Source organism: Nannospalax galili, unplaced genomic scaffold (assembly GCF_000622305.1).
Source record: "Nannospalax galili isolate Female #2095 unplaced genomic scaffold, S.galili_v1.0 scaffold3891, whole genome shotgun sequence".
NCBI lineage: Eukaryota > Metazoa > Chordata > Mammalia > Rodentia > Spalacidae > Nannospalax > Nannospalax galili.
The window spans coordinates 41169-59619 of NW_008329514.1; the positions used below are offsets into that span (position 1 = coordinate 41169).

Consider the following 18451-nt stretch of genomic DNA (forward strand, 5'->3'; position numbering starts at 1 on the left):
AAATAAATAAAAAATGTTCCTCTTTTCTTTTTCTCCTTTCTTGGCATACCACAACACTGATGTCAGAGTTTAAAAAACAAATCTGTTGTAGTGCCAAGAAAAATAATTATTAGTATATCTGAGTACACAAAGCTATAATTCTGAATATCGATATAAAATGTGTTTGTTTCTATTTGGGCTCTTTTTCAAACCTTCAATGTACATCTCTAATCCACCCAATTCCCAAAGTAATATTTTTATATCGTGATTAAGCATATAATTCTGTCGTTTTCTTTTTTTAAGCCACATAGACTGTATTCTCTCCCTCCAACTCCACCAGAGGCAGAGCAGAATGATCATCAACGGCAAAGACAGCTATCTAAGAGCAGCACTCGAGCCAGCTTCATGCTCAGGAAAGAGCACTGCATCTCCTCCTCATGCTTCCTGGTACTCTACACAGAGAAACTTCTCTAGTGGCAAACTATAGAAATGATCCCTGAAAGTGTAGTTTTATAATTCTGTTATTTTCTGAATATTCAATTTCTTTAGTAATCAGAGCATGTTCAAGAGAAAAGATTGAGCTATCAAAATTAAACAGAAAAACACACTATTAGAGTTAGCTTCAAAGAATTGGTTTCTGTCTGGTCCCCGCCTTATCCTAGCTGTCTGTAATTATAATCCTGTTAGCCTACAGGTTTTCTTACCTAACCAGGCCTCATAGCTAGGTGATGATATTTGGAGTGACTTTTCTTATTTACAAGTAGGAAATGATGTATGTGTGTCCATATGTTATATGGATATAAGTATATGTATGTTCTGTATATATTATATAGACATATGTGTCATGTATGTGCAGTTAGCCCTTTATCTATGAATTCCACATTCCTGATTCAACTAACCTCAGATCAAGAATATTCTGAAAAAAAAAAACTCATCTGAACTGAATATGTCCATGCTCTTTCTTTCATTCCCTAATAATACAGTGCAACAACAATCTATTTAGCAGTCATACTATATTAGTTATTAAAAATAATCTAGAGATGGTTTAACTATACAGGTAAATGTGTGTAAGTTATATGCAGTAATGATGCCATTTCATAGCAGGGAGTTTAGCAAGCAGGATTTGGGTATTTACAAACATCCTAGCAGCAATCCCCCGGATATACTGAGGGATGAGTGTACGTGTATACACGTAGTTTGGTGTTTTGGTCTTGTCACTAGGTTGAAAAATTAGCCCTCAGTTGTAGCAGATGAGTAGAGGAAGTACCTTATCTCTAACTGCGTGTGATGAGAAGCTACACGGCTTCTCGAGAGCCTTTTCCTAGAATATGGGTACTGTCAGGTGCTGCATTCTGTACCAGTCTTATAAACCCTATGTTGGCCTCATCCCTAACTTCTCATAGCTCTTTAATTACATGCCACCAGGTGTGGTGGTTGATGTTTGTCACCCTTTGCAGGGCAGAGGCAACACAAGTTAGGGGCTGACTGGCCTATATAATGAATTTCAAGCCTGCCTAGGCTATTCTTAGCATGGCCCTGTCCAAAAACAGCAAGCAAGCAAGCAAACAAATAAATAAAAGGCCCACAAAAGAAACAAATAAAAAGGCCAAACAAAACAAAACATAAAAGTTCCCCAAACTAAGCCATATTTTTACACTGGGACTTGCAAGTTTCAGCTGCAAACTCTGTAAGCAGATCCCTCTCAAACGCAGACTGGAGCCTTTTCCTATGCTAACTATATTGTAGACTTGAACTTGAATTTCCACCCCAGTGTAGACTATTATAGGGGGCTCTAGTGCTTCCTTCCTGACATTTCTCTGATTTCTTTTTCTACTATTTCTGATTCACCAACAGCTCACAGAAAGTCTTTCAATTACTGCAATATACTTCTGAAAACTGGTGAAGCTCAACTCCAATAAACAAAAAATCAGTCACTTTAGATGAGCAAAACCCAGGAGTGGAATTTATTATAAAGTTTCAGGACACAGCTATCACAGGTGCAGACGTCTGAGTCTGTGGAGTCATACATGGTGCTCTCTTTGCTTGTTAACAGGAAGCTACAAGGAAACTACAGACATTTTTTTCCATTTGAACTTCCTCTGATGTAATCATCTTCCATTATGGTGACAACTTCACAGCAGAAACTTGGTTTCATTTTTTTATACTCTTCAAAATGATATCATTAAAAACTCCTCTGAAGGGATGAGATGAAGCCACAGAAATTTACAAGGCTCTGTCTAGCTCTGAACCCTTTGCCCCTCAGTCAATGCAGGTTGAAATTAGCCCCTGGGATCAATAGTTATTACAGAAGGTGGACAGGCCAACAAGGCAAATGATTTTTATAAGGTTTCTTTCCTGAAGATACTCTAATAAAAACAAATTTGTTTTCACCCCGACATACACTTATGGGAATTCCAGAATGTTAGCTACTTGATGAATCCCACCACTGAGAAAGACTGGGATGATCCTAATATACCATAAAAGGAATTGTGTGTTTGGTCCAGGTACATTTTCTTGTTTTAATTGCAGTTGGCACATCCTACTTTGTGCTGTCCACTATGAAACTACTTTGCCTCTCTTATTTGGAAAAATAGCTTCTTGGAGAAGTATTTAAATAATTTTAATTTTCTTTTCTTTGCTTCAAATATATGAATATGCAATGAATAAGTGACCACATTTGCATGACCTTATCAGTGAGTCCTATTACAACATTAGCATTTTTATTATTAGCATAATATTAGAAATATTAGCATATATCTAATTTTTCTTCAATAAACTTGTTCTTTTCATAATAAAAATTTTAGTAACTAAAGGACTTTCATATTTAGGTACATATATTTTAGATAATTTTTAAATCTGTCAAAAACTGTAAAATGAATGAAATTAACATAAATAAGTCACTTATTTCCTTTAGTTGAAGACATCGAAACATTATTAAATCATTCGTCGTACATCTTAGGGCAAGTCATTTTTATGATGCCAGGTGCTAAAATCAAACATGGCTCCAGTGAAGACAGAGAAATCTTAAAAGTTCCATAGTGTTGTACAATAGCTCTTGGTTAAATTCAGATGTAAAAAGATACAAGAAATATAGAGAGAAGAGGAAAGGCATGTGCAAAAGAAAAGCAGGGCTCTCTAAAATGAGTGTCTGAAAGAATTAAGACCATGAGTGCACATTTGCTAAAGTTCCTCATGTCTGCTGCTTCGAGCACCACACTGGGAACAAGATCAAGGACTCGAAGACTCTATGACCAAAGGCCTATAGTGATGGCAACTGGCTACCACTCACTGTCATTGTGAGCTCAAATTTGTGTGAAGGAGAACTGTTCACTTGGAGACAGTAAAGACAGCATGGGTGCTTCTGATGGTTATATAATAAAAATGCAGGTAAGACAATGCAATCATTTTTAATTAATAATAAAAAGTATTAGCAAATGGGAGAATTACTGGAACACAAAAGGAGGGAGAATGTTCCTTCTGATTTTCTGAAGAAACCTTAGTATCCTATTCCTTGAAAATCTTTTTTTTTTTTTTTTTTTTTTTTTTTTTTTGTCTTTTTGAAGCAGGGTCTCCCTGTAGCCCCAGCTGTCCTGGAACTCACTATGTAGACCAGGCTGGCCTTGCACTCACAGAGATCCACCTGCCTCTGCCGTTGCAGTTCTGGGACTACAGGCATGCGCCACCACGCCCAGCTTCCTTGAAAATCTTTTAAGTATAAGACTATTCAACAGCACTCAACATTACAGGGACGCTCATTTCCTCCACAGCTGTGCCCCTCCTTTTGCCGTGTGGCAGAAGCTCTTCAGCTGAAGGGTAGCATGTAGCTGCCATGGATGGATGCTGCTATGCCATTCTCCTCTGTGTCCATTCTTCAACTCTCAGAGACACGTGGAAAATAAATTATACAGCTTCCAGCTCATGTTTATTTCAGCCAACATCCCACAAGAGTTATAATTTCAGGTAAGGATGTCTATTTTGCACATAGAGATGTCAGGACTTTTGGGTCTGCTAATAGAAAGTCTTTGGCTGTAGTCTGCATCTGAACTGACTGAGCGCTTCCTTACAGTTTGAATCTGAAATGTTCCCCTCAGTCTCGTACTTTTAATGCTGGTGCACCAGCTAGTGCTCTATTTCAAGAGGCTGTAGAAGCTTCAGGCGTTAGGACATGATTGGCAGTGGGACAGTTGGAGCAGGCCACGGAAGGTTATACCCCTCCACCCCAGTTCCTGCCTTACTGTCTGCTTCCTGGTCTACCACCATGTGAACAGCCTCTTCCACATACTCCTGTCACCATGGTCTGCACCTCTGCTTTGCCTTCCCCACTATTTTAGAATGGAACTCTGAAACTGTGAGCCAAAATAAATCTTTCCTCCATTAAGCTGCCTTTATCAGGTATTGTGGTGACACACAAGCAAGTAACTGCATCAAGTAACAAGTGACTATCTCAGAAAGAGATTTCTGTGAAAATAATTATTCTGATAATATAATTAATAATACATTATGTTAATATTAATAACATAACTCATATAATTTCTGATAAAATCTTATGTGTGCTTCATAGGCCTTTAGGAGGAATACAGAAATGTTCAGCAACATAGGCTAGAGAAGCCATAGAGTGATGTAATCAGACCTTAGTGCATGATTCAGAACAGAACTGTGATAGAAGTGTAAACTGTAAAGACTGCTTGTGAGGTTTCAGATAAAACAAGGATTCTATTGGTAATTGGACTAAAGGCCACTGTGGCACTATGGCACTGTAGCAAAGACTATGTCTCCAAAGATACGTTTCTGTTATCCCGTGTCCTGAATACTACAGTAAGGCTAAATTTAAAAAGCAGTGTATGAATTAGTTTGGAGGAAGAAATTTTAAGAGAGCATAACCTTCAGACTGTGGCATCAGTATCACTTTTAGCCAGGTTTACAATGACAGTCAGGAACAAACGCATAGATGAAACATTTAAAAACAGGCAATTTGGCCAGAAAAGGAGTGTGAACTCACTCATTTAAAGTTGCAGACAAGGCAAATGTGGACAGAGCCACAGTAGTTGTTAAAAAGATTAACACCATTAAAAGCTGAGACATTAGGAAAGATGTCTTGAACATAAGGCCTCACTCACAGAAGGCTCCAAGGAGTAAAACTGAAGACCATTTGGAAGACTTTTATTTGAAAAGAGAGCATCTCCGGGTGTGCTACTGGAATACAGAGCTACATGGGAAAAAATGTTCCTGGGTTCATCATCTAAGGCACTCTAAGGTCACTGAAGTCATGATCCGAGGGGGTGTGGCTACTTCTTTAACTGGCTGTAGAACTTGGCACCATCCACTTGATACCAGTCTTGCAGGCATGCAGAGTAGAAGTATATGGGATGAGGAGACTTAGGCACAGTCTTATTTAATTAATCTTTTGTTTTTTGGCCTCCTACCCCTTTACCCTCTTTTGTTTCTATCCTACTCTCACTGATTTCCTTCCTCTTCCCAACCAGTTCCCCTTCTGTTTTCATGTCTTTATGTATTTTGGGGGACTCAATGAGTTGAATTAGGGTTGCTTGTAAAAACATGGGTAAGGAGTTATTTACAGGAACAAGCAACTTACCAGTGGCTATACCACTGAAATATTTTTCCTTCCCCCAGCAGCAATTTACTGCCTATAGATCCTCAGGGGGAGATGGAGCTACGTGATCTCTTCGCCCCTCCATGACATAATTAATATTAAGGGTCCAATTCTGTGCAAGTCTTGCATAGGTAATCCCAGCACTATGAGTTTATGGGTGCAATCAGTATGTCATGCCCAGAAGACCCTGTTGAATAACAACATCACTCCTTCCTCTGGCTCTTACATTCTTTCTGCCATCTCTCTCTTCCATGATGTTCCCCAAGCCTTGGAGGAATGTTACAGATGACCCATTTAAGGCTGAACATTCACAGTCACTTATTTCAGCACTTTGATCAGTTAGGAATCTCTGAGGTAACCAATACCCACCTTAAAAGAAGCTTCTCTGACCAAAGCTGACAGCAGCACTAATCTGCAGGTAGAAATGTAAATATTTAGAAAGCAATTTGATGGGCACATTATGTCCATTTAGCAACATGACTATAACTTCCCCACTAGGGGCTTATGATATCCCTAGCTATGGGCTTTGGACCAGGTTTATAGTACCAGGCATGAGTTTCCTCCTGTGATGGGCCCCAAATCTACTCAGAAATGGTTGGTCATATCCATGCCTCTACTGTATTAGTGGATACATCTGGCCTGGCATATTGGTGGTGCCCCAATCAGGGTCCAAATCTGAATAATGATTTTTCCCCACAGATGTTTGCACAACACCCTTTGATACTATGAAGTCTAGTCAGCATGGAGGAAGCTTTCAGCTCACTTCCAGCTTGGTTTATCTACAATAGAGATTTTTACAGAAAGCCTGTGGTCAGGCAATGGGCAGCAGAGTCAGATGCCTCTGAAAATCCACAGAAAGTGTGGAGTATGAAACTGGAAGGATGATACTAAGTTGAAACGGAGACCCCAGGATGTTTCTGACGTTTCAGGACATGAGATGTCTGCTGAAGAGAGCTCTAGTCCACAAGAGAGGCCAACTGAGTGGCAAATGGCAAGGCCATATTGGTGGTGTTAGGTAGCCCATTGGAGCTTATATCATGACTTCATTGCCCTGGATACAGGACATGGAGCTACAGAATTTATTGTTTATCTGGTTCGTTTCAGTGTTTCTTTGGTCCAGAATTAACTTGGTATGCTGCCACTCTTCCATTTTGAAATGGGAATGCTTATTCCATATCATTATATATTGGAAATACGAAACTTTCATCTTGATTTTATAGGGGCTCACAGTTAAGAGTTTGCCTGGAGTCTCAGAAAAGACTTTGAACTTTGGACTTTTGATCAATGTTGGGACTGTTGAAATGATGGGGAATCCTTAATTTGAGCTGAATACATTTTGCATTATGAGATGACCATGAGGTTTTGAGAGGCAAGGATTGAATGTTATGGTTTGAATCTTAATGCCCCTACAGGCACATGTTTTGACTGTTCCCAGGTGGTAGAACTATTTTAGGGGTGCTGTGGAGCTTTAAGGAGGTGGGAACTGGCTGGTAGAGTGGGATGCTAGGAGGGGTACTTGGGGTACATGCCACCCTTAGTTTCTGCCACACTCTCCTTCCTATTCCCAGTTTTGTGAACAAACTTACACTCTCCCCACACTGATCTACCCCTTTCCTCATGCTTTCCCCACTGAAATGGCCTGAAGCTGTGAGCACAAATGAATCTTTATCTGCTTAAGTTCTCTCTGTCAAATATTGCATTCATAGCAATACAAAGAAACTGATACTTATACAACTTGGTAATTGAGCCTCCCAGATATGGCAAAATATGGTTTCTAAACCCTGAAAAGCCTGTGATAACAAATGAGTTGTTATAACAAACATTTATGAAGCCGTTATTACCTGCTGGAGAGTTCTAGAAGTGTGCCGTGCATACAGCGTTCTGGTGTCAGAACTGCCGTCAGCACAAGATAGCTAAGTGACCTGTTCGTGGCTGCACAGTGGGGCATGGCAGGGTGATTGTGGTTGGTGTTTGAAAGCAGGAGATGACATTCTAGAGTAGCCCAGGCTCCCCAAACATTCTCTGACTTGGTTGTAGTGCATGGCACAAATGAATTTAGAATCCAGGCATGTGCAAATGGCTTCAGGAACAGAAGATCAACAACTTGGCTGGGAAATAATTTCTCTCAGAAATTTAAAGATAATTAAACCTAATGTAATTACAGCTTCAGTTCCTGAAACTTACTTTTCTAAACCTTATTAATTTTAATATCTTTCAAACATTATTAGTTTTAATAATATCTCTCTAAGAAGTTTTGCCCTCTTGGCATACTAAAAAAAACATCTTAAGTGCTATTTTTTTAAACCTGAAGGGGTTATTATAAACCATCTTATTCATCTTTATACCCTCATCCCAAATGGCACCCTCCCATAGCCACCCCCACTGAAGCCCATATAGTCTGTCATCCCTCACTGTCCACTGTGTTGTCAGTGCCCCCAGGTGTTCCCCAGTGAAAGTCCATCAGCTGAGTCTAGTCAGCCTATTTAAAGTTCCTTGTTTTAGGAAGATCAGCTCTTCCTCATCTAGCAGCAATCAGTTGCCAACATTCCTTTAGATGAGATTGGGGTCTGCTGTTCATTTTCCCAGTTCTATGCTGGGTTACTGTCTGGGAGGGGAGTCTCTTGGGCCACACTGGCCAACAACTCAAAGGAAGGTATCACCTGTCTGGCATTGTTTCTTGTTATGTAGCCTTTAGCTATACACATGGACTCTTAAAGAATTATATTGACCCCTTTAATCTTTGGTTATACTTTGCTTTTGGGTGTTTAAGACCATAAAGTTGGCCCAGATAAACCAATTTAGTTTTACTCTTAAGGCCATTTGAGGATCTGTTCCTCAGTGATCCCATGAGTTTGGGAGGAGCCTCTGGCTCCTTTCTTTTACCAGTTCCATCTATGTGAAGATAAGTCAAAGGTCCTGCTCAACCATGGCTGGCTTCATCTGGAAGCATGGAGGAAATGTTTCTTCTGTGTTGACCCTCCTCTTTGTGGACTGGACACTGGTTCAAGTCCATCTCGTGGGGTCTCCTTGATCAAGAAGACAGGTGACTCACCACAGTTACAGGACAACAGCTCACATTAGCTCTTGCAGTGTCAGCATACCTCTACTTTCCTAACTAATCCTTTCCAACTTTTGGCATTTTTATCCCTGTTATTCACAGCAATTCTGGAAAATTGAAGCACATCCAGAAATTATAATACAAATACTAACAATGGTATATTTATAATAATGTATCTGTTGCATATTCTTACTGCTCTTAAAAATAATACATTGAACCTGGCACCCTGATTCTATAAGGTAATACAGGAGAAAGACCCTGGAAAAAGAAAAGCTTGAATACTTCCTTCCTATCCCACAATGTAATGTCTTACATTATAAAAGAGAATATGAAAAGGCAGTTTCATTGAATGCCTCCTTTGTCTGATATCTGGCTATCTATCTATCTATCTATCTATCATCTATCTATCTATCTATATCTATCTATCTATCATCTATCTATATCTATCTATCTTGTCTTATCTATCTATCTATCTATCATCATTATCTATCTATCTATCTCTATCTATATCTATCATCTATCTATCTATCATCTATCTATATGTCTTATCTATCTATCATCATTATCTATCTATCTATCTCTATCTATATCTATCATTATCATCTATCATCTATCTATATCTATCTACCTACCTATCATCTATCTATCTATCTATGGAAATCCAATTTCTTATAAGATTCCCAAATCTTTACCTATAATTATCTATCTATCATCTATAGATCTATCTATCATCTATCTATCATCTATCTATCTATCAATCATCTATCTATCTATCATCTATCTCTTTTTCTATCTATCTATCTCTCAGCTATCTAACACCCATCTATCATCTAAAATATTGTTTTAGGAAAATCCATCTTCAACTTTAAAAAAGTCAATTACAATTTGAGAAACAACGCAATTTTATAAAATGATAGCATATAATTGTACAATTAATTTCACTAATTAAAAATACCTGACCTGTCTCAGTGGTCAGAAGATGTGAAAAAGTGGAAAAGAACACTAGGTATACTACAGCAGCATTTCAGAGAAAAATCTCCTTTTTAGAAACAAGTTACCTGAATTAATGAGCTTAGCTGATTAGACTGAATCACAGCCTTTCCTCCCTGAAAACTCCTCAGACAGAAAACCCTTCAAAAGTTTCTGCTTATCCTCTGAAGTGCAGAACAAAGCTCATTTTATTAAATCGCTCCACCTTTAATGAAGGAGATTAGTTTTACTTAGTTTCATCAGTGAATCTTTGACAGCGAGAACAGATAACTGTCTTAGTATAGGTGGGACACAAATCTTTGCAAATAGGTGCTGACTATACCCAAGGCAGATGAACATCTAAGCATGCAAATTTGGTCATTCACAGCCTTATTACCCAGAAATGTGAAACTATTACAGGTAAAATGCTTTGGAGAATAATATATGTAAAACTTCTTTTATGAGCTGCACAACAGCTTGCAAATTTCAGTTCTCATTTGCCTGACTTACTGTCAGTGCTGAGGGCTTCATAGGAAGTGATCAAGACCTATGGGGTCTTGTTAATTAATCAAGTTAATTAACTCCAAGTGAAGAATAAAGCCACAGAATGTAGAAAATACATTTAAGATGCAGCTCCTATCTCAAGATAGCATGTTTTAAACTTAGAATTAAGGCAAACATCATAAACTGATAAGCCTACATCAGGTGACACCCATGGGGAAAGTCAACCCATTGATGCAAGTTAGGATTGAGTCTCTGGGCCTTCAGACGTTCTTTCCAGATAACAGTACAGCCTTGATGTGAGTGTTTGGAGCCTGACAGTCCAAGTTCAATCCCAGCTTTACCACCAGCAACTGTGTGACCCTGGAAAGTAGGCTACTGAGTTCTCTCAGCCTTAGTTTCTGTTGTGACATTTAGGTGGTGAGAACTGGAATATTTCAGAGGATTTTATAGAAGATTAAGTATTAGAAGAGAGTGTCACAGAAAATTCATTAATGTAAGCAACCGTTATCTTTTAAGAGGGGTCAAGAGACCACACGTGTACTGAAACATTCTAAATTTCAAATGTTGGTATTAATTTTTAAAAATATTAGTGGGCCAACTGAGTAAATCACATTTAGGAATAAATCTGGCCCAAATACTTCATTTGTGACTTCTGTATGGAGTTTGTTTGAAACTCATGCTTCATTTTCTAACAGCTGTAGCTATTCCTCAGGATTATGCATTGGCTTATAATGGCATATTCACTTTCTATTTGCATAAAGAACTTCCGTTAGCTTATATTAAAAGTAAACAAGATAAAATAAGCACAAGGGCAATTTATCAGAGTGGAACCATATACAAAGAATAAAGGTTCCCAAAAAATAAAACTCAGAAAATCTACATTAAGGAGAAAAAGTGGAAAGAAAAACATTGTTTTCTCAGGTTTTGCTGCTCAACAGATAGAAGTAGCACATCAGACCTTCAAAAGAGATTTCCTTCCAATTGAACTCTGGGATTTCTAAAAGGAGTGCATGCATAATACACATTTTGGGCAATTTCATTCAGTATGTGAAGTAGCAAGTTCCATTGAAAAAGTAGAGAAATTCCATGTGGAAAATCTTAATTCTTCCCTCAGGACCAAGTCCTGAAAAGATGTTTGCAAGAGGCAGAAAATAGAGAGGGCGCTGCGTAAGAGCTTCCTGTCTGAGGTTCTCTGATGCTCAAGATGGGATGGAGCTTAGACAACCTTGAGGAAACACTGGTTATTATTACTTCCTAGGTATCGACAGTTAATTTGTATTCCTATGGAAACTCTCTAGCTATTATTGACATTTTAGATGCTGACTAAAAGATCTGTTAACTTTGGGCCCATTAAATTTCATGAGTGATTTTAGAACAAAAGTGTAGATTTCTATACAAAATTAGATGACAAATATCTTTAGCCTTAACATATTTAAGGGCAGTTACCAATTTTGTCTTTCTGTTATAGAAATACTTTACTCTTCCTTTAGAATTATTGGAGCAAGTTTATGTCCTGAACAGCCCATACAGTTTAATGAGCCCTGATAATGAGTTCATATGAATGTACTTTTCATGTCTTTCTCCACAAAATATAAGTTCCCAAGGGCAGGAATTATTGTCCACACAATAGTTTTCAGGCCACACAATGGTAACTAGTACAATGTCTGCTTTTAATAAATACTTACAGAATTTATGACCAACAATTTTTGTCACATCTTTTAAAAAAATTTTATTTATTATTTTTATTTTATGTATAGGAGTATATTGCCTGCATGTATATAAGTGCACCCATGTCATGCAATGCTTGTGGAGGTCAGAAAAGGAAGTCAGATTTCCTGGAACTGGAGTTACAAATAGTTGTTAGCCTTCCTGCTGGGACTCGAACCTGGGTCCTCTACAAGAGCAGCCAGTGCTCTTAACTGCTGAGCCATCTCTCCAGCCTTGTCACTACACATTGTAATGAATACATGGACCTGATTTTGTCAATGACAATTTGGTTTGGATGTATTTTCTATTCTACAGTTTTTGATGGACATAATTGATAAACAGTTTCATTTAAGACAGACCAAACAAAGACACTTCTTTGCAAAATGTCTTGCCATCTTTGAATAATCATTTTAGTATGTTTTCTAAAATTTACCTTCTTATTCCAGTAAGTACATAAATTACTGAACAAAGTAACAAATTTAAATGAACAAATATTGTTGAAAAAAGCAAGATTGTTTCCACCAAATTCATTCATCCATTCATTTATCACTCACACATCACAAATTCTACTGGTTTTCCAGTCTGTTCCAGGCTGGTATAAGGTATTAGAGACATAGTCTTGAGCCCCTGGTACCTGCCTTCAGGGGGTGCAGGTAATCATGGTGATTACATTTGGCTTTCTTTTCACAAGGTGCTGCTCTAAATGCTTTGAATATGTTAACTCATTTCTTCCTTTGACAGCTTCCACCTGTAGCTTACTGTTGTACCCATATAATAAGACTCCGCTTTGCTCCATAAAGGAGTGCCCGGCACAGTGCTAGGTATACGACATGTGCTGAAAATTAGACATTAAACAAAACTTCTTAAGGCTGTAGGAAAGACCAGTTGGGAAGCATCACACACATCTGAAGAGAACGAGTTCCTCCCCAAAGCCCTAAATTATTTGGCTCCTTCACATTAAAGAGAACATTTTAAAAATTATCTCGCTGGCTGGTATGTAGTGGACTTTGCCAATCAGTGTGTAAATTTCTAAAATTTCTTATGTTAGTTAAGTGGCTGTGGAAAGCTTTGTATCTAAGACAGAAATATTACTCCTTATTACTATTGCAATGAGTTATGTTGTGAAGTGAAGAAAACCAAAGGTCATCTATATTCTCTTGAGTCTTTAATCATTTTCTATGTGTTCTTCTTCTGACAAAATTAAATACATACATTACATCGACAGGATTATTACAAAAGACAAGAACAATTAAGCTTATTGAGGAAACACTTTATATGTTTGCAGATTAAATTGCTGCTTGCATTTTCCATGCTAACATCGTGGGAACCTAAAGAAAACACTCTGTGCACCTAAAAGCAGAAGAATGTATTTGACACTGGCATCACCTAAATAACCTATAAAACTTGGATCAAACAGTGCTAATATGGACCGTGAGTGACTCAGCTGTGTACAGTCATAGTTTAGCTTCCTCTGTGACAAGATATTGCTTTAAATCATGGGGTATGCTTGTGCTTCTTCAACATACAGAAACAGGTTAACATCTTAAAAGACGAGAAGAAGCCAGAATAAAGAACCTATCTGTTAGAAATTGGCTGAAAGTGACAGGCATTGCTCACACGAACAGTCACAAAGCTGATATTAACGAACCCTTTTCAGGATCTAAGACAGATATTTAAAATAGAGATGAAGTCCTAGGGAGATACTGGGGTCATGGAAAGAAACAGCTCTCAAGACAAATAAGGATGAGCTTCTGAGGACTCTCTTCCCCTTTCAGACTGTTTTTAGGGGCTTTGTGTGCTAAAAAATTCCCACCAACAAGGACAGTTCAGGAGGAGAGAAGAGATGTGCCAGACACACACTTGCACTGGCTCCAGGGCCTTGTCAGCCCTGCTGGGTTGCTTTGTGTAGCATGGTGTGGTGATGTGCTCAGACAGGCTGCATCAAAGCACACAAGAGCCAGCTGCGGGAATTCAAAAGCAAAACGGCTTCAGAGGCTCTGGAGAGCATCTTGGTGTGAGGCATCCCAGTGTTTTAATTTCTTGCAGCATTTTACTTTGGGGGCTCCCTGGAATTTAACTATGGTTTTTGAAGTTAAGTGCTCAGCAGATGCTTGCTTCTATCGTTTTTTCCTAATGAGGGCACAATGATAAAAGCGTGAGAAGTTGATTCTAGTATCTGGATTTTCTTACCTGTATGTCTAAGCCACGCAAATCTTTTTACTGGAACAAAATCCTTGAGCTTCTTACCCACTCCTGTGGGGGAATGAGAGCCAGGGGTGCTCATAACTGCTAGATAAGTCGAACTAGTTCTCAGTGAATGACCACAGCTGGATGGCTGCTCCATGACATGTTGGGAAAGTAGCTTAGGATAAGAAGTATAGGGTCTTATTAACATTTCATGGGTGATTGAGACAGGCAAGATGTAAGGAATGGTTTTGGAGTTCAGCCAGGTCAGTGATGTTAAAACTCACAGAAAGATAAACGTAAGGTCCTGGCTCTGTTCAATCCCCTATCCCTAAGAAAACAAGTCTCTGCAAAGAACTTTTATGATATTCCAGGATATTCATTTCATAGGTAACTCAAAATGAATATTTCCTTAAATTTAATCACCGTGGGCTCTGCAAAGCCCAGTTGTTAGGTAGAAAACTAGGCTATGTTATCTTTGTTTCCCTTTTGGTTATTAAATCACCGAGGTAATGAAAACATCTAAATCACAAGATGAGATCATCATACAACAAAGAAAATGAAGCAAACTTTCTCATGACAAAGTACATAGAATAACTCTGCTGTTGAACATGTGGTATGTAGTTACAGAATTTTGTTCTGTATTAGAACATAGGCAACACCTATAATTTTAGGTTAAAAAATTATGTTTTCACATGATAAATGTACTAATTTCCAAAGTCCACTAAGAGTGAAGAATAGACTTACATTTAGATTTCCATCTTGTAGAACTTGTTTTAACTTTCCATCCTAGACTTTATAAGAAAATGAAATGATATATTTTTTGTCATGAAATTGACATAATAATATATTTTTGAATATAAAAAACAAATAGCCTATTCCACCATGCTTTGATTTTACTGTATGAATTAGAAAAACCATTTCTAAAGATAAATCCCATTTCCATTGATTATTAGAGAACAGAGTTTCATTATGTATATTTGTAGTTACCTTGATGACCCTGTGTGAGGTAGCTTCCTGTCAGTAAAATAAATACCCAAATAATGAACAACAAAAAAGTTATGTTGTTTCCCAGTCTGGATGTTTGGTTGTGATTGCTTGGTCCTGTGTCTGCCCCCTCATGACAGGAGCACGTGGCAGAACAAACCACTTCCTTCTTGGTCAGGAGAGAGAAAAGGGAAAGAGAAAGAGAAAGAGACCAGGATCCCTACACTTACTGCACACCTCAGTGACTGGAAGGCCTTGTGCTACACCTATCTTGTAAGACTTCTACCACTCCAGCATCAGGCTATGGACCAAACCTCCAACCAATGGGAGGCTAATTAGAGGAATCCACATCTCATTGTGTCTCTTGAGCAGGAGTTAAGCCTCGTTAGAGCCTGTTAAATCACTGTTAATGTTAATTTTTTTCTGTAAGCATCTCTTTTAGCATTCACGTTTTCCTGTAAGCTAAGATGTTGAGGACCAGGTCATTTGACTCCCTAATTGACATCTATTAGACCTTTTCTTGGTGCCCTGGTTGCCTTGAGAAAAGGACTATCAACCAAGTAGCCAACCAGATTGCCCTCTTGCCAACACTGGCTGATTTGAATACTCCACAGATACCTTGAAGAGCTACACTGCAACCATAGAGACTTGGTATAGAAATGCAGTCCTCTCTCTAGAAGGCACAGAACTATTTCAAAACAGCTTGCATCAGACTTTTTTTCATCCTAAACCATGGTGAGTTACCCCCAAATAATTTTCACCAGGCTGGAAGGGGCACTTTTCCCCCACTGGTCCAACAAAAGGCTTTCATTTGCATGAAGGTATTACAGGATTGACACAAACACCCTTCCCACAGCCTGTCTCTGGCTATATTAGCAGGCCATTTGGCTCATTTTTTAGCCAGCTGGGAGAAACCTTTCTGTGATCCCTCCCAGGTGTTACAACATTAGACCCACTGAAATCCTTTTCTCTACTGGTCTTTTCTTGCCTGCTTTTGATCTTTGTCATTAGCAGAAATGGGTTGACCCAATTACCTGACGAAATGATAGGAGAAAATGCAGCAAAGAGATGGTGACATTAGAGAGAGACAAGGGAGCAAGGGGAGAAAGTAACCAGGGCGGAAACAACAGGAAGCAGAGATAACAGAGACAACAAGGGATCCTAGGAGGAGAAAGATGATAAGAGAGGACAGAGAACCAAGCAGAAGAAAGGTGGAATGCCAAACAAGGCCAGAAGAGCCCGAGAAGAGAAACTGTGAGCCCTGGCCACTGGAATGCTTCTAGAGAGCGTCCAAGCCTTGAAGGCCAAAGAGCTCAGACACCTTAGCCTCAAGAGCCAGAAATCTAGTCTCTGTCAAGGCTTGAGGATCCTGACATCCTAGGCCTGAGACACACCAATAAATACTGCCTGAGATACCTCAGCTCAGATTCTAGACTATTCTACATTACAAAAGGCAGTACTTTTACTGTATATATAGTGTTTTCTGCTCTTATAGAATCAAAGTGGCTTAATGCAGAAAACAACAAAGAGTTTAAATATTTTTCAAATGTTATTCCTCAGCATATATCAAATAAGTACCTCTTTGGATTGGGTTGTGTTAAGATGCTTGATTTTAATAAAAATTGATATTTGAGTCATTGACTTGAGGTTACACTTTCTCCCCTATATGAGTTTGACTCATCTCTAAATGACTTCTAATGCTTGATACAGTGCACATGCCGTGTAAATAGTTGTTATGCTGTATTGTTTAGAGAATTCTAGCAAGAAATAAAGATTGGCATGTGTTCAGGCACATTGTACAGGCACAAATTTAAAAAAAGAAGTTAAATAATTTTGGCTTGGCATTAGGAAAGAATTTCTAGCACTATCTGAAAAGCACTGAACATGCTCCTTCCATTTTGTACGATGCATGTATATAGAGTGGGATTGTCAATATTGATTACAAAAATCAATGTTGGTCAACTCAAAAGCACTGCAGATGATCTGCAACCCTGCAGTGTTATACATTCCGCCAAGATTTAATTCTTTATGCAAAAGCAGAGAAACACACCCATCTCATTTGGTTTTTGCTTTTAATAAGTGGTAAAATTATATGCATACAAAATAATTGTTTTAAAATAAAATTCTTGGGGCTTGAGAGATGGCTCAGCAGTTAAGAGCACTGGCTGCTCTTCTAGACGACCCTGGTTCGGTTTCCAGCACCCACATGGTAGCTAATAGCCATCTGTAACTCCACTTCCAGGTAATCTAACATCTTCTTCTGATCCCTAGGGTCATTACACAACACACATATCCACTATACACATGCAGTCAAAACTCTCATACAGATAAAATAGAAATACATCAAAACAAAATTTTAATAAAATGCTTGAATACCTATTTTACATTTCCTTGAAAATGTTTATTTTTTTTATGTCTATGTGTGTGCCTGAAGGAGTTTATATGCACAATATGTATGTAGATGCCCACAGAAGTCAGATGATGTCAGATCTCCTGGAATTGGAGTTACTGGCAGTTGTGAGCTGCCTGAAGTTGGTGCTGGGAACTAAACCCAGGTCCTTTAAGCAGTAAGCTCTCTTAACCATTAACCTATCTCTTCAACTCCTCATTTTATACTTCTACATAGATAAGGTCACATAAACATTTCTTGAGCGATAAGGAGTCTCAAGTGGAAAAGGTTTAAGAAGCCCCAATTTAGTCCAAATGACCTCTCAATATAGAATCTCATCTTTTCAATTAAAAAAATGATTCCATCACAAGGAATGTTTTTCTTTGTAAATTTTCTTTGTTCTATTTTCTGATAGTTTTAATTATTTAAAGATTGTGACTCAAACTGAATTTGGCCTCTGTTTCAACCTATACTGGCTGCAGTTGTTGCTTTCAAAAGTCACCATGGACTTGGATACTAAATACACAAGCTTGTTCCCTTTATAAAAAATTGATTGAGCTCAACCTTATGTATGTGTGTGATATGGTGATAAAAAGAGCTACAAAAAAATGTAAGACAAACAAGAATGAACTCTCCATACTCTTGCTTCATTCAAACCCTCTTCTTTGTCATATGACAGCTACAGAATAGTGACAATGAGGCTGAGATTTATATGGCTGAACCTCTCAGGCTTCAAAAGTGACTCTCCTTCCTCTTTCAAATAAAGGTTTGGAGAAGCCTTTGCATAATGGATTTATTAAGAACCAATGAATGAGCATGGCATGGTGGCACAAGTCTTTAATATCAGCACTCAGGAGGCAGAGGCAAGTGGATCTCTGTGAGATCCAGGCCTGCCTGGTCCACCTAGTGAATTCCAGGCCAGCTGGGGCACTAGAGAAACCTTGTCTCAAAAAGACAAGACAAAAAAAAAAAAAAAAAAAAAAAAAAAAAAACGGGAATTGCATGACATGGGTGCACTTGCATACACGCAGGTATAACACTCACACACATAAGATAAAAATAA

At 38.4% G+C, this 18451-nt stretch overlaps 1 non-coding gene and 1 pseudogene across 1 annotated transcript; both read right to left on the minus strand.

The window, feature by feature from the left end:
* LOC103737912 overlaps positions 1–18451 on the minus strand; it is a 92028-nt pseudogene that overhangs the window by 10156 nt on the left and 63421 nt on the right.
* Positions 284–491, minus strand: LOC115071204. The gene has a single exon (XR_003850311.1). It is a non-coding gene; the product is annotated as a small nucleolar RNA U3 (small nucleolar RNA).